This window comes from Pseudorca crassidens, chromosome 12 (genome assembly GCF_039906515.1).
Source record: "Pseudorca crassidens isolate mPseCra1 chromosome 12, mPseCra1.hap1, whole genome shotgun sequence".
Lineage (NCBI taxonomy): Eukaryota > Metazoa > Chordata > Mammalia > Artiodactyla > Delphinidae > Pseudorca > Pseudorca crassidens.
Genome location: NC_090307.1, coordinates 10,553,006 through 10,571,903, shown reverse-complemented (window position 1 = coordinate 10,571,903; position 18,898 = coordinate 10,553,006). Strand labels below are relative to the sequence as shown.

Genomic DNA, 18,898 nt, shown 5'->3' with positions numbered 1-18,898 from the left:
ATGAAAATTTTTAGAGCATCTGATGTGCTCCAGGTGCTTTCTCAAATATATCATATTGAATTTTTACATGATAGGAAATATTAATCCTGTTTTAAAGATGAGAAAATGAGTATCAAAGAGGTCAAACAAGTTACACACTGGCATAAGGAAGAACCCTGGTCATTGAGAACTGCTTTTGCTTCTGCCCCTGTCCTGAGAGAGCCCTGTTACCCCATCATGCTGTCCTGTACATGGCTTACTTTTTTACAGGGATAGTTCTGGACAAACTAAAGAAGATGCTTCTGGATACTGTAGGGTACACTGAATAAGGAAGTTAACATTTATAAACACACTATCAATGACCAGAAATGAGGGATGCCAACAAGTATAACTGGGTTTTCCAGAGGCTTTTGGTGCCTTTATTTAGAGCTTAATTCTTAAATATCTGTTATTCTCAAAGAGATCTTAAATGGAGCAAGTTACTGTAGAAAAAAAATTAAATCACATTATAAAATTACTAAAAATCTCAAGAAAAACTAAGATATACTTGAATCTTCTGACATTTTGGGGAAAAGAAATTAAGGAGGAGATAAACAGAAACTGTGACCAGCTTAATTATAAGGACGTATGCTGTGCCAGCAGAGTTGGTTTATTGGGACAGTGACCCCTGAATAAGTGTCACGTTTCCTACTGATTTTAAATTTTAGCATCCCCAGCTCTGTTAGGTGAATAGCGAATAACTAGAATTCTAAAATAATTTTAGATATTTATCTGAATTTTCAAATCTTATTATGTGCTGCTTGGATGACAAAGTTGTTAAACAGAATAGTTAACTGCTTTTTTCTATCATTCCCTATTTTTCCTGAGAAAACAAAATGCTTTTCCCTCAATAAAGGATGGTATTTCTATCCTCCAACTATACTTTTACAAAAGGAAACAAAGACACCTTCTGTAGGAACACTCCTTGGAAATAAAAGTCCTCCATTTACAGCAAAAAAACAACCATTTGAAAATTTGGGGAATATAAACTTCATTAAAAATAGAAAATGAGTTGCATAGAACCCTGTGAACCTGTAGAAAATCAGTTTAAAAAACATGTGATTTAAATGCTCAGATATGTAAATCCTGTACTAGTTGATCGACTTTATCACCAGTTTATACTCTTATCATTGGCAGCAGATATCTGACTATATTCACTTTGATTTACTCTACAGAGACTTCTTCAGATTTAAACCTCTTTAACCAAGACAAATGGAGTGACAAATGCAATAAATTAGATATGCATTATACAAGCAGACACATTTTAGCCCTGTAGTTACTGAAAAATAAAAGGCAAAGGAAAACAAAGCCTCAGACCTATTCTTCATCTTTACTAAAAGGAGATGCCAAAGACCCAGTTGGGGAGAATGCAATTTTGAAGAAGTAGCAGTCATTACACAGGAGATGCTTCTGTGGATGTGGATGATACGGGTTCATTTTTTTCCTCTCCTTTCTATTTCCTTCTGCCTCCCCCACTACCCCACAAGACAGCTTGGAAAACTTTGGCAGATGTTACCCTTCCAGGGTAGTGCCAAGCAGCCATCTCTCTTCTGCTGTGACAGCTTCCACAGGAGGGAACTGCCTGTCCCACTTCGTTCAGTATGTTTGTGAATATTTGATTTTCACAGAAGACAAAAGAGGGTAAGACGTCTGGGATTCAATAGAAGGTCAGAACGGCAATCTATTTGCCTGGTCCAGCTTTCTTTTATACTCTGACATCTGGCACCCATTACCAGAACAAATTAGAGCAATTCCAAGCAGCAGCAGAGGAGGACTTCCTGTTCTCAGGCAGCACAGTTATCAACGTGAACACAGGAACTGAGGCTCAAAACAATGCAGCCTTAGAAATAGATTTGCGGCAATTGCTTTGCTGACTTAAAGCACAGCTCGTGGTAAGTGTAATTAAGAAGAAGATGTATTCTATCACAGAGTCGCAGTTATATTGATGAGTTTCTGCTAAATTTTCATGTTATTATAATATATGAAATCCAGCTATGTGGAATCCCACTATCAAAATCTAAACATTATATTATCAACTTTTGTTTATCTAGAGAGAAGATGATCACCAGAAATAGTATAAAACCCAAGAATTTAACTGTGCTCTTAGAATGCTACGGTGTGTTTACGTAGGTCATTCATAAAATTCATCGTTTAATAGGTCTTTCTTCTATTTAATTATTCCCATTTTCTTTATTACACATATTGGCTGTCTTCCCAAAATACCCCTTGGATTTTTCATGCCTAAATATTCAATGGGAGTAGCTAAACTCCTTTAATATTTGTTTTTCCTCTTTGGAAATAATTTTCAGCATCCTTTAAAAAATTCTTATTTATTCAAAAGAAAAAAAACTCTTCTAGGGAATTGCTACAGACAAAAGTAGCAAGCAACACTATTCAAACAGAATATAGAAATGAAATTTCTGGGTAACTAACTCAATGACCATGCTAGGTTTTCATCTAATATTTTGTGATATTAAATATACAAATCACAGGGCTAAGTCACTAAATGGTGGCTTAGGATGGCATACTGTCTCATAAAACAATTTTGTGATTTATTTTTAAAATGTTTAAAATAAATTTATAGTCATGAGGGTGTATTTGAATTATATTTTAAATCACAAGAATAGGTGTTACTCTAATCAGTGGACAGAATGAAATGTATTCTCAGAGCTTTAATTTTTCATTATTGATTATATATATTTAAGATATATTTATACATATTCATATATATATAAATACATAAACACATGTATACATATTCCTCATTTATTATCACAATTTCTACTTCTTTTCTATACAGGTTTCTTCTCTCTCTGCCTCATAATAGATTTATTTACGTTATCATTTATATAAACTTCTGACATCAGAGGTTTTTTTCCTATATATATTTGTGTTCTATATAGTAGGATGGGAATTTATTAAACACTAAATAACAAATTATCTCTTTTCTACTCAAACATACAGTTATTTAATTTACATGTAGGAAGCTAAATGCTGACACTTTACCTGTACTTAAGCAAAAGTCTGATGTCAAGAGGCAGAAAAAAATTTGGTGACTCACCAAAAATTGTTCTCTTACTTTTTATTTATTAATTTTTTTAATGCAGCATCGTCAATTTGTTGGCTGAACAGAGAGGGATACCTACACAAGAGAGGAATGATACATTGTCCAGCTGCTCCATTTGCTGTGAATCCTATGGGCAGTTGTCCTGGACAGCTAGGACATGGGTGCATAGTGATTGAGTGGTTGAGGTTTTGACTGTTCTGCATTGTCTTCCTAGAGTCTATTTGTTTCTGGTAATTTAAAAAAAAAACATTTTGTCTCTTTTTGTTGTTATTTATATCTGTCTATTAAATGCTTGACTAGTTGGGTCTATGATAGCAGTAAGATGGAAAAATCCTCTTGTATCCTTTTATAATTTCTCTACATAATCCACAAAGAAAATGAAAACTTAATCTCTCAAAATAAGAAATACATTCAGGGCTTCCCTGGTGGCGCAGTGGTTGAGAGTCTGCCTGCTGATGCAGGGGACACGGGTTCGTGCCCTGGTCCGGGAGGATCCCACATGCCGTGGAGAGGCTAGGCCCGTGAGCCACGGCCGCTGAGCCTGCGCGTCTGGAGCCTGTGCTCTGCGACGGGAGAGGCCACAACAGTGAGAGGCCTGTGTACCGCAAAAAAAAAAAAAAAAAAATATATATATATATACACATATATTCAGTTATTTAAACAGGAAATTCATATTCTAATGTGGAAAAATGGTCAGATGTTTCTATTCAATTTTCAAATATTCTATATAATAATGTTTTCTCATTACATGAAGTTTAGATTATTTTGTCCAGTTAAAACAATTTAGATTTTATCTAAATCTACCGTGGAATTTATTAATTTGTAGTAGATCAATGTTAAAATTCATGTGTTGAAACCAATCTTTAAGTGTGAAATATAATGTTTAATTTTTATTGCTATTTTACCATATAACTGTATGCATAACATTTTTTACACATATCCTTATGTCAGAGATTCACACATTCTACAAATGTCTATAGATCATAAATTCAATTTCAAAGAATTTAAGGAAAGCATGATATTATTTTAATTCATTAAGTTGCCAAGATATTAAAGCTTATAATTAACCATAAAGGTCTGACCAATATTCAATTTTACAGGAACAATTTTTAAAAAATTGATAAAACAATCATGAGATATTACTAAATCATGTTGTTGAAATAAGCAGTGATTTCACTTTGAGTGTATGAGAAATACCATTGGAAAGGTCTTGAGCCACTAATAACAGCAAAAGCTAATTTGTGAGAATTCCCATGTTACACCTTTAAAATCTCATATAGTTCCCAATTATCAGTGCAGTGATAATAAATACAAGATCAAAGAAAGTGACACCTTTAATAGACTTTTGCTGATAGTTATGTAATTAAATATTTCTTCTTGGCTTACGTAAAATGACGGCTCAAAATTAATTCTAAATTTACACCACCCTTAATATTTCCATAGAATAATATTTTCCATAACTGCTGAAAACTTCAATTTTATATGTGCTATTTTCCAAGTTTATTAGAATTCTTTTTCCCTACATTTCAAGTAATGAAATTTTTAGATTGAATTAAAATTATTTTGATTACATATTCATCAGATATTTCTTGAGTATAAAACTTTTGCCCAGTACTGAAGTAGCTATAAGGTAGGATTGAAAACAAAGGAAATGTAAAATTTAAAAAGTTCCAATGGGGCTTCCCTGGTGGCATAGTGGTTGAAGGTCTGCCTGCCGATGCAGGGGACACACGTTCATGCCCCGGTCTGGGAAGATCCCACATGCCGCGGAGCGGCTGGGCCCGTGAGCCATGGCCGCTGAGCCTGCGCGTCCGGAGCCTGTGCTCCGCAATGGGAGAGGCCACAACAGTGAGAGCCCGCGTACCGCAAAAACAAAACCAAACAAACAAACAAACAAAAAGTTCCTATGGCTTGGAAGCAGGGAGAGGAGTAACACATAAACAAATATAAAGTATAATAAAGCCTAAGTAATTGAAAGGCAAAAGAAGACACAACCACTTTTTAGTAAGCAGGGACACCCTCTTTGAACCATTTGAAAAAACAGACAATTGTTTATATAGATGATTCATTTATTCTTTGAGATTTTGTAATTTTTCTTAGAAATTCTCTTTGGTAATTCAACTTGGCAACCCTAGCTTTATAGTGAACAAAAAATTTCTATGAAATTTCTATGAAAAGGAAAATTATCAACATAATAGAACTAGCTTCCATGTTTCTCCAACTTCTTAGACTGACTTAATGCTCTTTATACTCAATATTATCTACAGTCCTGTCTCTGTTTTATATCTATCTACATCTGTATCTATATTCTATGTCTAGTCCTAAACATATCTATCACTATGCCTTTATCTATATCTACATCTGTAGTTTTATATACACATTTATTGTTTCCCTACTTAAAATGTTATTTATTGTGGCTGGCTTCATACAGCCGGTGCCTAAAATTTTGTCCCTAGCATCTAGTAAGCATACAATAAATGAATGAAATATTAAGCACGGAGCAATATTTAATCGCACTTCACTTATTTCAGCAATGTGTTTGTCAGTCACAAAGTAGTAAACATGACCCTGCTCTTCTCTGAAACTAGGATATTAAATGTATTCCTATCATAAAAGATATTTAGTGCAGACTTATTTTGATGGTTTACACTTAGGCTACATGAAGTCCAACAATAAATGTTGTTATCACCAGCTAACTACAACATCAAACAGGAAAGAGATGTCTATCTCTTTACAAACACCAGTAATTTTGCACATTTTCACAAAAAAAGTCTTCACAATTGATATCCTATCTAACACAAAAAGGGGAGGGGAAATAAAAATTGGTTATAAATAGGTACCTGTCTTTTTTCTTTTTTTCTAGTTTTATTATTGACATATATCACTGTATAAGTTTAAGGTGTACAGCATAATGGGTCGACTTATATATATTGGGAAATGATTACCACAATAAGTTTAGCTAGCATACATCATCTCATATACAATAAAAAGAAAAATACGAGAAATACAAAGATAGATACAATAAAAAAAAGGAAAAACAATTTTTTGTGATGATAACTCTTAGGGTTTACTCTCTTAACATTCATATATACCATACAGCAGTGTTAACTGTAATCATAATGCTGTACATTACATCCGTAAGTACTTATTTATCTTACAACTGAAAATTGGTACTTTTCGACCACCTTCCTCTAATTCCTCCCCCCCCCATTTCCCTGGCACCTGCCATTTTCAAGGAGAGTTTTGTTTGTTTTATTTTTGTTTTTTTAAGCTCTGCAGCTGTAGCTTAGTTAAAAAGTGTGTTTGGAAAAATGCAACCAGGTATTAAAACACATTGCAGAACTTCTGGGATGAAAAATGCATCGGTTTGGGCTTCCCTGGTGGCGCAGTGGTTGAGAGTCCGCCTGCCGATGCAGGGGAAACGGGTTCGTGCCCCGGTCCGGGAAGATCCCACATGCCGCGGAGCAGCTGGGCCCGTGAGCTGTGGCCGCTGAGCCTGCGTGTCCGGAGCCTGTGCTCCGCAACCGGGAGAGGCCACAGCAGTGAGAGGCCCGCGTACCAGAAAAGAAAAAAAAAAAAAAAAAAGCATCGGCTATGTATGAGAAAAGAAAAGGTTTGCTCTATTTATCTTACACGTGTCTTACGTTATGTACAAACCATATATGACTGTGTAAGGTCCAGTTTTGTCCTCATTGTGCCTTGTTTAGTACAATCAGTTAAAGGAAATTTAGTTAAAGGGAGCTAATTCCAAGGTCTGGAAAATGTTATTAGAAAAGAAAAAACTTGCTTTTAGCTGGAAAAAACATCATCTAGCTGGGGGATTCAGGACTGTGAAAAATGATCTCTTAAGAAACAATATTACTCTATGCAGTCTTAAAAGAGCTTCTGGCCTTTCTAGGAATTTCAAAGATTCCTGGCATTTAGCAGATAGAAGGTAGTTTTACTTGAAGCTAAAGCTAAGAAATACTTTGTTGCTTTCACCAATTTTGCAGCATAAAGGTCTATGACATATACTATGAGTTTGATAGATTCTAAATTCATGACTGTTTCAAGTAGAAGGGATGATAAAGTGCTATTTTAAGGTTTTGTATGATCAAGTGTGTATATAAATTCCTGTTAGCTTCATATAAGATTAACGTAATGCTTCCTGACTCAACTTGGTGCACGGGCTTGCTCCAGTAATTGACTTCTAGTTGGAAAGATAGAGGTTAAGTTGGTTCAAGGTCTACTGCAGTGTACTCAAGAATATTAATTCTTATCATCAGAAAATCTGCCTAAATAAATATTTCCATCATCCTTGCCAACCAATGATTATACAGTTAAGTTACTGTAAAACTCATTGCTGATAGGTGTGGTTGGGATTGTCATTGTTACCCTTTAATTGTAACACACTCCAAAATGCCCTGGCTTCAGGGATGAATTATATATTTACCCTACTTTAAGTCCATCTAGCAACAGCTAGTATATGTGAGTTTGGCAATAATGAAACTGTAGAGGGAGCAGAGTGGTGATATTGGTCATTGTAGAAAATTAGAGGTGTAAATTTTCAAAGAGTAAAAATTATATTTTTACATGTAGTTTCCCTAAGCAGTCATAAGAAATAGGCAACAAAGAAGAGAATCTGTATGCCTAACTCTAATGTCCAAATATTTGCTCTGTTTCTATGTGCTGATTTTCTGTTCTCTGCTTTGGTTTTGCTTTGCTGGCATAAATTGTTCATACCATTACCTTATAATCCTTTTGTATCTTTGTAAGTTCCATAGTGATTTCCCTCTTTTATTCCTGATTTTAGTAATTTGAGTCTCCTCTCTTTCTTTCTTGGTCAATCTACCTAAGAATTTTCAATCTGTTGATTTTTATAAAATTGAGCTTTTGGTTTAATTCATTTCCTCTATTGCTTTTCTATGCTTTATTTCATTTATTTTCTTCCTTCTGCTTCCTCTGAGTTTAGTTTGATTTTTGTTTTTTTTATTTTCTTAGATTGGAAGGTTAATTCACTGATTTGTAGTTTTTCTTCTTTTTTAATGTAATGTTCAGAGCTATAAATCCCTCTTAAGGCCAATACCCTTTATGCTATAATTTTTGGTATGTTGTGCTTTTATTTCCATTTGCTTCAAAATATTGTTTAATTTTCCTTATGATTTCTTCTTTGGCCCACTGGTTATTTAGAAGTGAGTTTAATTTCCACATATATGTGAATTTCCCAAATATTCATCTGTTATTGATTTCTAACTTATTTCCATTTTGGCCAGAGAACATATTTTGTGAAATTCAATCTCTTTATATACATTTATACTTTTTTTTTAAAGTTCTAGTATATGGTATGTATTGGAGGATGTTCAGTTAGCACTTCTGAAGAATGAGTATTTTGCTGTTGTTGGATGGTGAATTCTATAGATGTCTTTTTGGTCTTATTTGTTTATAATGTTGTCAAGACTTTTATTTCCTTGTTAATCTTCTACCACATTGCCTTATTTATTATTAAAAGTGGGTGTTTTGATGTCTGTAATGATGATTGTTGAATGTGTATATCTTCCTTCACTTCTTTCAAGGAAGTGAATTCAATATGCAAGACTTTTTTGATTCCTGCATATTGGGGTTCTGTTTTTAGGTGCATGTATGTTTATAATTGCTGCTACTTCTTGATGAATGGACACATTTGTCATTATGAAATGTCCTCTGTTGCCTCTAACAAAAGTTTTTTTTAAAATCTATTTTGTGAGGTTGAAAGAAAAATGGAAATACAATCTTTTTGACCATGTTTGACTGCCATAGAGTTCTGTGTCATGGGGCTGGGTGGATGAGAAAAGTAGGTAGCCTGTCCTTCATAAAGTAAACCAGTCTCAGACTGAAAGCTGGAGGAAAATGAGACCCCAACTTCTTGGTCATGCATGCCCAAAATAAAGCACCGAGGCAGAGCTCGGAGAAGGATGATAAAGCTTCTTATTCTGCCATTCTGGAAACCTTTCCCTGCCCCCCTTTTTTTTTTTAATTTATAGGAGAGATTTATCTGAAGAAATACTACCATGTATAAAAAGCACATGAAGTCTTAATTTCCACTCATACAGTGGTAGATTTTACACAATGTGTAATAAAAAACTTTTAAAATCCAGAATGCACGAAGTGCTGCACAGTTTGATCACTAAGTCATTAGTTGATAAGAAAATGTTCACAGCAAAATTGAGTGGAAGTACAGAGTTTTCCATCTACTGCCTGCCCACATGCACCCAGACTCCTCCATCATCAACATCCCACACCAGAGTGGTATATTTATTACAACCCATGAACCTATACTGACACATCATTAATACCCAAAGTCCACAGTTTACATTAGGGTTCACTGTTGGTGCTGTACCTGCTATAAATTCAGACAAATGTATAACGACATGTATCCTCTATTATAATACCATAGAGAGTAGTTTCACTGCCCTAAAAATCCTCTGTGTTCTACCTATTCATTCCTCCCAACCCCTTAACACTTAGCAGCTACTGATCTTTTACTGTGTCTATAGTTTTGTCTTTTCCAGAATGTCATATAGTTGGAATCATACATGTGTAGCCTTTTCAGATTATGTTTTCACTTGGTGATATGCGTTTAGGGTTCCTCCAAGTCTCCTCATGGCTTGATAGCTTAGTTCTTATTCTGTATAATTTTAGATATTTTCTTTTGCATAACAAGAAAATGAGGATTATTCCAAAGATGCATTTATATCTTATAAGTCAAAATATATTTTTCATATAATATGGTTTTCTCTGTTTTGAAAAATATTTCATGTTACCCTAATTTAGCAAGATTTTCTAGCAGTTAATTATGCTTGTGCTTCCAACCATTAGAAATCTCAGACTTTTGATGGATCCACTGAATTCACATCATGCAGTCAGGTTCTTGTGGAAAATTACAGCACATTTATTTCTCATCAATGCTGAAGTTACCTTCTGGTTAAGTACTTAAAAAACAGAAACACTTTTCAATCTTTGAAGCCATTCAGTACTACTGAGAGACAGTAAAATATAAATGTTTTTAAAGTAATACCTATATAGGTATATATGCGTGTATATGTATAATCTGACATATATTATCCACTAATGAAGTTCATTACATAACATTGCCGCTCCGCGGCATGTGGGATCTTCCTGGACCGGGGCACGAACCTGTGTCCCCTGCATCGGCAGGCGGACTCTCAACCACTGTGCCACCAGGGAAGCCCATTGCTGTAATTTTAATAATGGTCTTGATTACTAACACAGTGAATTTCACTACCTTAAAGAAGAAACAGCATTACATCAACTGTTAAAATAAAGCAAAAAATATGCTAGTTACTTATTATCTGTCATATCTTTCATGATATTAAGTACTATTCTCTCTCTATTAAAAATACATTTTTGCATCTATTTTTTCCTGATAATACACTCTTTAATGTTAAATAGTAATTGTACATCATAACTATCTTGACAGACCACTAATAAGACTCAAGCATCGTGGTAAAATGATGAGTTAAAATTGTCACTTCTTGGGCTTCCCTGGTGGCGCAGTGATTGAGAATCTGCCTGCTAATGCAGGGGACACGGGTTCGAGCCCTGGTCTGGGAAGATCCCACATGCCGCGGAGCGGCTAGGCCCGTGAGCCACAATTACTGAGCCTGAGCATTTGGAGCCTGTGCTCCGCAACAAGAGAGGCCGCGATAGTGAGAGGCCCGCGCACCGCAGTGAAGAGTGGCCCCCGCTTGCCACAACTAGAGAAAGCCCTCGCACAAAAAAGAAGATCCAACACAGCCATAAATAAATAAAAATTAAAAAAAAGAGTTCCAATTTCAATGGTCAGCTACTCTTACAAATTCCCACAATCAGAAAATGCAAACTTTAAAAAAAAAAAATTGTCACTCCTCTGCCTTCTTTTTTCTTACTAAGAGCATTCAGAAAATATCTGATTGCTATAAAATGCTTACATGGCAATATCTCTCTATGATATAGTTTAAAAGCACTACCAGTTAAACATGACCCATGTGATGAATACCTACTACATTATTAGTAGTTGGAAATCTTTTTATTTCTATTCAGCTTTCTATTTTTTATTCCTTAAATTTGAATTTGGAGTAATTAATTTTTAGTTCCCCTGAGCAAACAATAACAATATTGGGGACCAAATAATAAATGATCTCAGGTAACTAAACCATGTCACGAGATTGTCTTACTGCAGTTTGATGTTTCTTGTATCATTATAACAAAGACCAGGCTGTTTTATGCACATAAAACTACACTGACATCCAGACAACCAATTATTCTACATTCTTCAGGCTTCTGTACTACGTATTTTTGTTGTGTTTTAGCTAGAATGTCTTTTTCCAATGCTGAATAGCTCACCCTTTGAATACCCAAAAATATCTTTGTAAATTTTCATACCAATGAAATAAGAAATAGTCATGAAATTTCAATTATACATGTCACAATGATTCAGTATTTAGGTTTCCATGTATCCCTAAAAATTTCTTCCACAAATATATAAATAACATTCTGTCTTTACTTTTTCCTCTCAGAATGTACTTCTATGTGAGTCTTAAAGAGAAGTATAGTGGTCTTGATTTTCCTAATTCATACAGCAGCAGACAGGGGTGTGCAAGGATAAATAGGCAATGTAATCTTCCATCCAGAACAGCACAGAATAGTGGAAGAGATAGACATGTGAACAATTATGACAATTGGACAACTGAAGTAAGAGATAGCTACAAAGTACCATGCAAACACAAAATAAGAAGCACCTCAGCATCACTAAGGAGATAAATAACATCTTCAGATTGGTACATTTGAGTAATTGTGAATAATGAGTGGAATTTTTCCAGAAAGGTAGTCACTTTAAAAGGAGACTGAAAAAATACATATTCTCAATCAAATCCAAAATTATCAGTTTTATAAGAAGACATATACTAAACCAGAATGTCAGAAGCAGTGTGGGTAAATACTTTATTTTGCTGCAGAAGCTAGTTCCTTTACTCTATGACCCATGCAGGACTGGGGAAATATGCAGTTTCTACAAATAACTCCTCAGAGTGAAAGGCATAATCATTCTTGCATTGAATATGAAAACTATCAACTCATGTACTCTGCTCTTTCACAGATATATGCTTCAGGATATATTGAACTGTGATATGGAGGCAAAAGTTTAACATGGTTAAGACATGAAAAACCAACTGGGGGGCTTCCCTGGTGGCGCAGTGGCTGGGAGTCCGCCTGCCGATGCAGGGGACACGGGTTCGTGCCCCGGTCCGGGAGGATCCCACATGCTGCGGAGCGGCTGGGCCCGTGAGCCATGGCCGCTGGGCCTGCTCGTCCGGAGCCTGTGCTCCGCGGCAGGAGAGGCCACAGCAGTGAGAGGCCCGTGTACAGCAAAAAAAACAAAAAACAAAAAAAACAACTGGGAACAAATGAGTAAGGTGGCACTCCAGAATCAGGGAGCAAGTGTATCCTGCACGATGTCATATAAGAAGGTCTAGCTTTGGGGGTGGCAGAGGGTTGAGGTGCATGAGAGTTGAAGGCAATATTATTCTTTTTTAATAAATTTACTTATTTATTTCGGCTGTGTTGGGTCTTCGTTGCTGTGTGTGGGTTTTCTCCAGTTGTGGCGAGCCGGGGCTACTCTTCATTGCGGTGCATGGGCTTCTCACTGCGGTGGCTTCTCTTGCTGCGGAGCAGGGTCTCTAGGTGTGCAGTCTTCAGTAGCTGTGGCACGTGGGCTCAGTAGTTGTGGTTCATGGGCTCTAGAGCACAGGTTCAGCAGCTGTGGCACATGGGCTTAGTTGTTCCACTGCATGTGGAATCTTCCCCGACCAGGGCTTGAACCCTTGACTCCTGCATTGGCTGGCGGATTCCTAACCACTGTGCCACCAGGGAAGTCTGAAGGCAATTTTTAAAAAGTCAAAATTCATAATATATATGTATAAATGAAGGCACCTGGAAATCCTGAGAATCCAATAAGCAAAACCTTAAACTTTAATATGAACTATTAGGAATGATTATTCCCATTAAATATTTTCTTCTATCTTTCTACACTTAAAAATAATTACTCAAAGGGGGTTACTTTCTTGGGCATGCTCTCTGGTCTTTTTGCACTTATTTTCTAAAGAGTAGCTATCTTATGGTAATTATTGGACTGATATTCCACCTCATACACCAGTATAGCCTGTTTACCAGTCTTCTCTGATTGGTTCATGTGTCCATGTTAATTGGATGGTAGATTGATTCTTATTGGTTGATGCTATTGCAGGCTAGTTGTTAAATACTTTCAATACCTCTCTTGGTTATGATAGGCATTAAAAATATTAATAATACCATTCATTTTGTTTCATTTAAAAGGTTAACAATTAACTTTGCCCACTTTTACAGCATCTACTTACATTTCTCCAGTCATTTAAACAGAGTGACTTAATGTATTTTCTTTAAATAAAATCTAAAGTTTTGAAGTGTTTAATTTTGTTTCTTTGCTACAGTTTACAAGGGAAGTAATGAGAAATATAGGACCAACATTTTTCAGATAAGGGAAATCATAAATGTTTAGTCATAAAAATACATACATTGATAATACTATATGCAGGCATACACATTTCTAATTAGAAACAGATATAAAGCCCATTGGTAAATTGAAATAATGTTAATTTTTTTCTCTTTTTTTTTTGTGTTTTTTGTTTTTGTTTTTGTTTTTGGCGGTACGCAGGCCTCTCACCATTGTGGCCTCTCCCGTTGCGGAGCACAGGCTCCAGACGCGCAGGCCCAGCAGCCATGGCCCACGGGCCCAGCTGCTCCGTGGCATGTGGGATTTTCCCGGAACGGGGCACGAACCCATGTCCCCTACATTGGCAGGCAGACTCTCAACCACTGCGCCACCAGGGAAGCCCAATGTTAATTTTTTAAAAATAATTTTTCTTTCATAAAGTAAGCAATTATGGCTTAAAATTTCATTTATGTTTTCTACTCTCTAATGTAAGGGACTTTCTTCCTTTTCATACATTTGTAAGAAAGTTTTTTTTTTTTTTTGCATATTACATCAACCAGTATGTGGGCTTGTTAAAAGCTGACAACTATATACATATTTGTATATTATATAAAGTTGGATGTATATGCATCAAACTTGAATAATATTCTCCAAACTTAAGCATATATACCACCTCATAAAATTAACTTCTAGATTATAAAACTATGACTGTATGTTTTATTTAATATATTTAGTATTTGAAATACAATAAAATGTTATTCATGAGTTTAAATCAAATGTGTTATCTCTCTCTCACATAGAAATTTATATAAAATTTTTACAATAGCTGATCTTGAAAGAAAAAAAGTATAGAAACCTATTTCCCTCTCTATTTTAAAGACAAGATTGCAAAGTATCCAAGGAAAATGACAACAGACAAATTAGGTAACCTAATTTAAAACGTCAAAAAAATCATTTAATCTTTTCCATCAAAATATGTTCTGAATTGTACTTTTGAAGCTTTTCAATTTGTACATCAGTGTGTAACTTTCTCAAAGCAAATTACTTTGGTTTTATTTGAAAATAATGCTTCTCCCACAAAGTCCTCTTTTCTTTCCTACCAAAGGCAATTACATCAGAGTAAGGTCTTTGTTGCTTAAGGATTAAAATGCTTTAGCTACTTAGTCAGACAGTGTGATCGTAATTTCCATGTCATGCAGTCAGTTAGTCATTGGGAATTATAACAGTACATTTTCTGGAATATTGGAATATTGGGTAAAAATGCAGTTGAAAGAAAGAGAGGATAATTAGTCCTGATTATCCAACTCTCTCTCCGGTATCATCAGGACTAATCCTTACATATCTTCAAGAATCCTACTCTTCTCTGATGACCCAAACCCTTCAACTCATCACCTCTTCAACACTAGTGTGGATTATGATCTTTACCAGCAAAAGTCCTAGGACACTGCTTTCAGAGGATTTTTAGAGTGGTGGTTGTATATTTCTAGCATTTTTCACACACTATAGTTTCTGGAAGTGAGATAAGTGACTTTCAATGGAAGCCAACCAGAGGATGATCCAGATACTGGAATTAGCAGATAAAACCTTACAGTAACTTTTTAAAAAATGTCTAAACAGTTAAAAAAAAAAACAACATTATGATTGTGGAACAGATGAGGTATCTCAGCAGAGTAATAGAAAAAAAAAAAAGAACAAATGAACATTTTAGAGCTAAAATTTACAACATCTGAACTAAAAAAATCACTGAAGGGACTTAAGATCAGGCTAAGTATGGCAAAAGGTAGGATCAGTGAACATGAAGATAGAATAATGGACATCATTTAATTCACAGAAAAGATAGAAAAATAAAAGCTTGAAAAGAAAAGTGAGGAGAGTCTCAGTGAACGTTCAGACAGTATTAACGGAGGTCCAGAAAAGAGAAAATGCGGCAAAACATTTTTTCAAGAATTAATGACTGAAAATCTTCTGGATAGTAAATACTATCCAGAAGAAATATTCTTCAAAAATAAGGCAAAATGCCATTTTAGAGATAAAAATTGAGAAACATTTTTACCAATAGACCTGTACTTCAGGAAACATTAAAAGAATTCCTTCAGTATGAGCAGTGTTGACACCAGACGAAAACTCAGATTTGTAGCAAGGAATAAAGAGCACCAGAAAGGGAAAATGTGGGAAAATATTTTTAATACACATTTTTGTCTTAATTTATTTAACACATATAATTGTTTAAAGCAAATATTATAACTCTGTATGACAGCGGTTAATACACACACACACACACACACACACACACACAAATACTGGGAGAGGAGTGAATACTCTGTTTCAAGTTTCTTTTATTTTATATGAAATAGTATAATAGAAACTTTAAGTGGACTATGATAAGCTAATAATGTACAATTCCTAGAGCAATCACTGAAGAAATGAAATAAGAAAGTGAATGCAGTCATAGCTAAAAGTCAATAAAAATTAAAACGGCATGCTAAAGTTAATTAAAATAAATTTCTAAAAATTCCTTGCCCCTACAAGGACATTCAATCCATTGAGGTCCTGCCCATCTACTCCCTCATATATTCTCATTCCTCCTTTTCCATATAGGATTCCAAGACTTCTAAAATCAATCATTCCTTTGCACACACCTTCAACTCCCTTGTCTGTCTGTCTGTCTCTCTCTCTCTGTTACATTTCTCTTGAAAGCTACCTCTATTTACTCAATGTCTGTTTTTGAGCATTTCAAGATGAAGTGCTGACCATTCTGACTTATCTGAGTTAAATTTATCACCACAACTTCTCATTATGGGTGAATGAATCTTCTAATTTTCTCTAGTAAAAACACTCTTCCTTTTTCAAAAAGGATTTGTCTCTTTACATCTCCATCACAGTCTCTTCCTTTCATACTCACAGATGATGCCCTTGACTTATGTCACTAAGGAAGGAGAAGCAACCAAAGGAAATGGTTCATCTTGCCATCATTAGATCTTTCATTCTGCCTGGACCCATAACTGTACCCATATGCCCTCTTGTAAAAATGAATGCCTGTCCTGCCTATGTAAGGTTAACCACTCCACTTTTGCAATAGATCTCAAATAATTCTCACCTATATGAGAAAAATATTCCAGAAATGAGCTACAGTTTTTTTTTATCATTTACTAGAACACTTACATCACAATACATTTTAATAATGAAAACCAATTAAATAAACAAGTAGCCAGTATTATAAACAAAAAAAAAATCAAGCTCAAATTGAAATAATGTGATTTTATTCAGGATCTCAGAATTCTTACTGAAATATAGAACTGTACTTCTTTTTAACAGGACACAGAAAGAATGAGGGATAATCTCAACTGTGAAGACTAAATTGTTTCAAATTTTCCTAAAGATTATAGGAAAAAGTATTAGTCATATCATTGATAAGATTTTGGCAAGAAAACAAGTGCAACATGAGATGCTTCAAACCGAATTAGGTAAAGATGTATGTGTCTATGTGTGTGTCAGTTTTTCGGGGTGAAATAAATGGCTATGTAAATTTGTGTGCTTTACAGTCACAGAAAAAGAAGAGACAGGAGAAGCTTATTTAATTGCAGGAATAGATTCATAATTACTCATAACTCATAAATATATCTTCTATATCTTTGAAATGTCAGTAAAACAGAAAAGAAAATATCAGATTTTATAATTCATGTTTTACAATCAACATAAGGGAATTGCATTTACCTTCTATAAATTACTTCATATCACAGCATCTTTTAAAATTTTCATTAGGCATCATACCAAATTATTAATAAAAGTTCTCTGATTTCTTTTCAGTATTTCTTAAATGCTGCAACATCTTTGTTTTACCAGAACTTGAACATCATTACTGAGAGTAAATTTTCATAAGTATGAAAGAAATGTGTTCAGAAATGAGTTCTGTCTCATATCTAAGAAGTTTAAACTTTTTCCTGCTTTAGAATGTATAAAATGGCTTCTCATCGCCTGTCTGTTAAATCTGAGCTCTTTTCATTTTTTCTGAGACACTCTCTGATTTAGTTCCACTCGATTATGACTTGCTTGTCTTGTCTGTTGCTTCAGTCAGACAAGTCATCTCTCAGCCTCCTCACAGGCCACTGCCAGTGAGTTCTACGCACGGGTAAAGAGTCTCAGAGAAAATGAGTGACTCTTTAGTTGAGGGAACAAAGGCCAGAGCACCAAAGGCAGCAGAGGTCAGGAACAGAATTCAATGAAGAGAAAGAAAATGGAAAAAAATGGTTGAGTGGAGGACAGTAAAATAAGGGAAAGATTTGTTAAATGTAAAAGGAAAAAATAATGTTTTTTTTCCCTTAAATAAAATGTTTGGCACAATTAATGCTTTGAAATAATCTATTTCATATTTTTTTTTAGCAAATATTTGACACACTTCAAAAGAGAATTACAAACTAATGATTTAAATTTTAAAATATCTTTCCTAGAGCTGACAGTCCATAGACATGAAGAAAAGAACATTTGGATTTTCACCATGCTTCGCCCTGCCTTTACCCAGGTATGGTCTGAAACAGCAGTTTACAAATGGCAGAAGAGATTAACGAAGAGTTGACTCCAATCATGCTGTCTTTAACTGACCAACCAAAATCCAGAGATACTAAAGGGGGAATATATCTTACCTGTTTATCTTGTTTTGGGCTGTAAATTCACAGAGCTTGCCGATATTTCATCTGAGGCAGGATAAATGTTTCCTCCCCTAAGTAAGTACAATGAGAGACAAATGAATTTGCATTTTTATTGCATTACACAAGCCATACTTGTTTGATCTTATTAGTTGCACTAGTTTGCCTTGATGAGTGCCGTATCTTCAATCTGCTTATTATATGAAATATTAGCATTCAAGACGAGCATTTTCTGAATTTACACCTGAGAAAGATTGCTGACTTCCACAACAGTTTCACACTTTTACGTATGCTCGTGGTGACTAACGTTGATGCTTCAGATGGCATAGAGGTTGGATTTACTTCAGTCCTTTAGGATAGTAGGAATTTCAGTTTGAAAGGTGAGTGACACTGGAGAAAATGGAAAGTTAGGAGAGTCCTAGGAAGTATGACCACGCATAATTCAGGAAGGGGACTCTAGCAGGGACTGGGAAATAGCAGGGTATAGGGGAGTGAGTCTAGCAGGGGTCCAGGAGGCTTCTCTGCACCCCATGAGAACCTTTTACACTATCTCTAAATTGCAAAATGAAATGGAAGTATGATTGCACTGTATCTCTGCTACAAACTTAGCAAAGTAGCACAACTAATTGGAAAGAGTTAGCTAGTATTTGCTACATTAATGAGTAACTCTGGCTGTTTTGTTTGTTT

The 18,898-nt window shown here is 35.1% G+C and overlaps 1 long non-coding RNA gene across 1 annotated transcript; it reads left to right on the top strand.

The window, feature by feature from the left end:
* Window positions 1–1,650: 1,650 nt before the first annotated feature.
* LOC137204087 (uncharacterized) lies at window positions 1,651–18,104 on the top strand. The gene is made up of 3 exons (XR_010933416.1): window positions 1,651–1,910; window positions 16,884–17,032; window positions 18,017–18,104. It is a non-coding gene; the product is annotated as an uncharacterized lncRNA (long non-coding RNA).
* The last annotated feature ends 794 nt before the right edge of the window (window positions 18,105–18,898 follow it).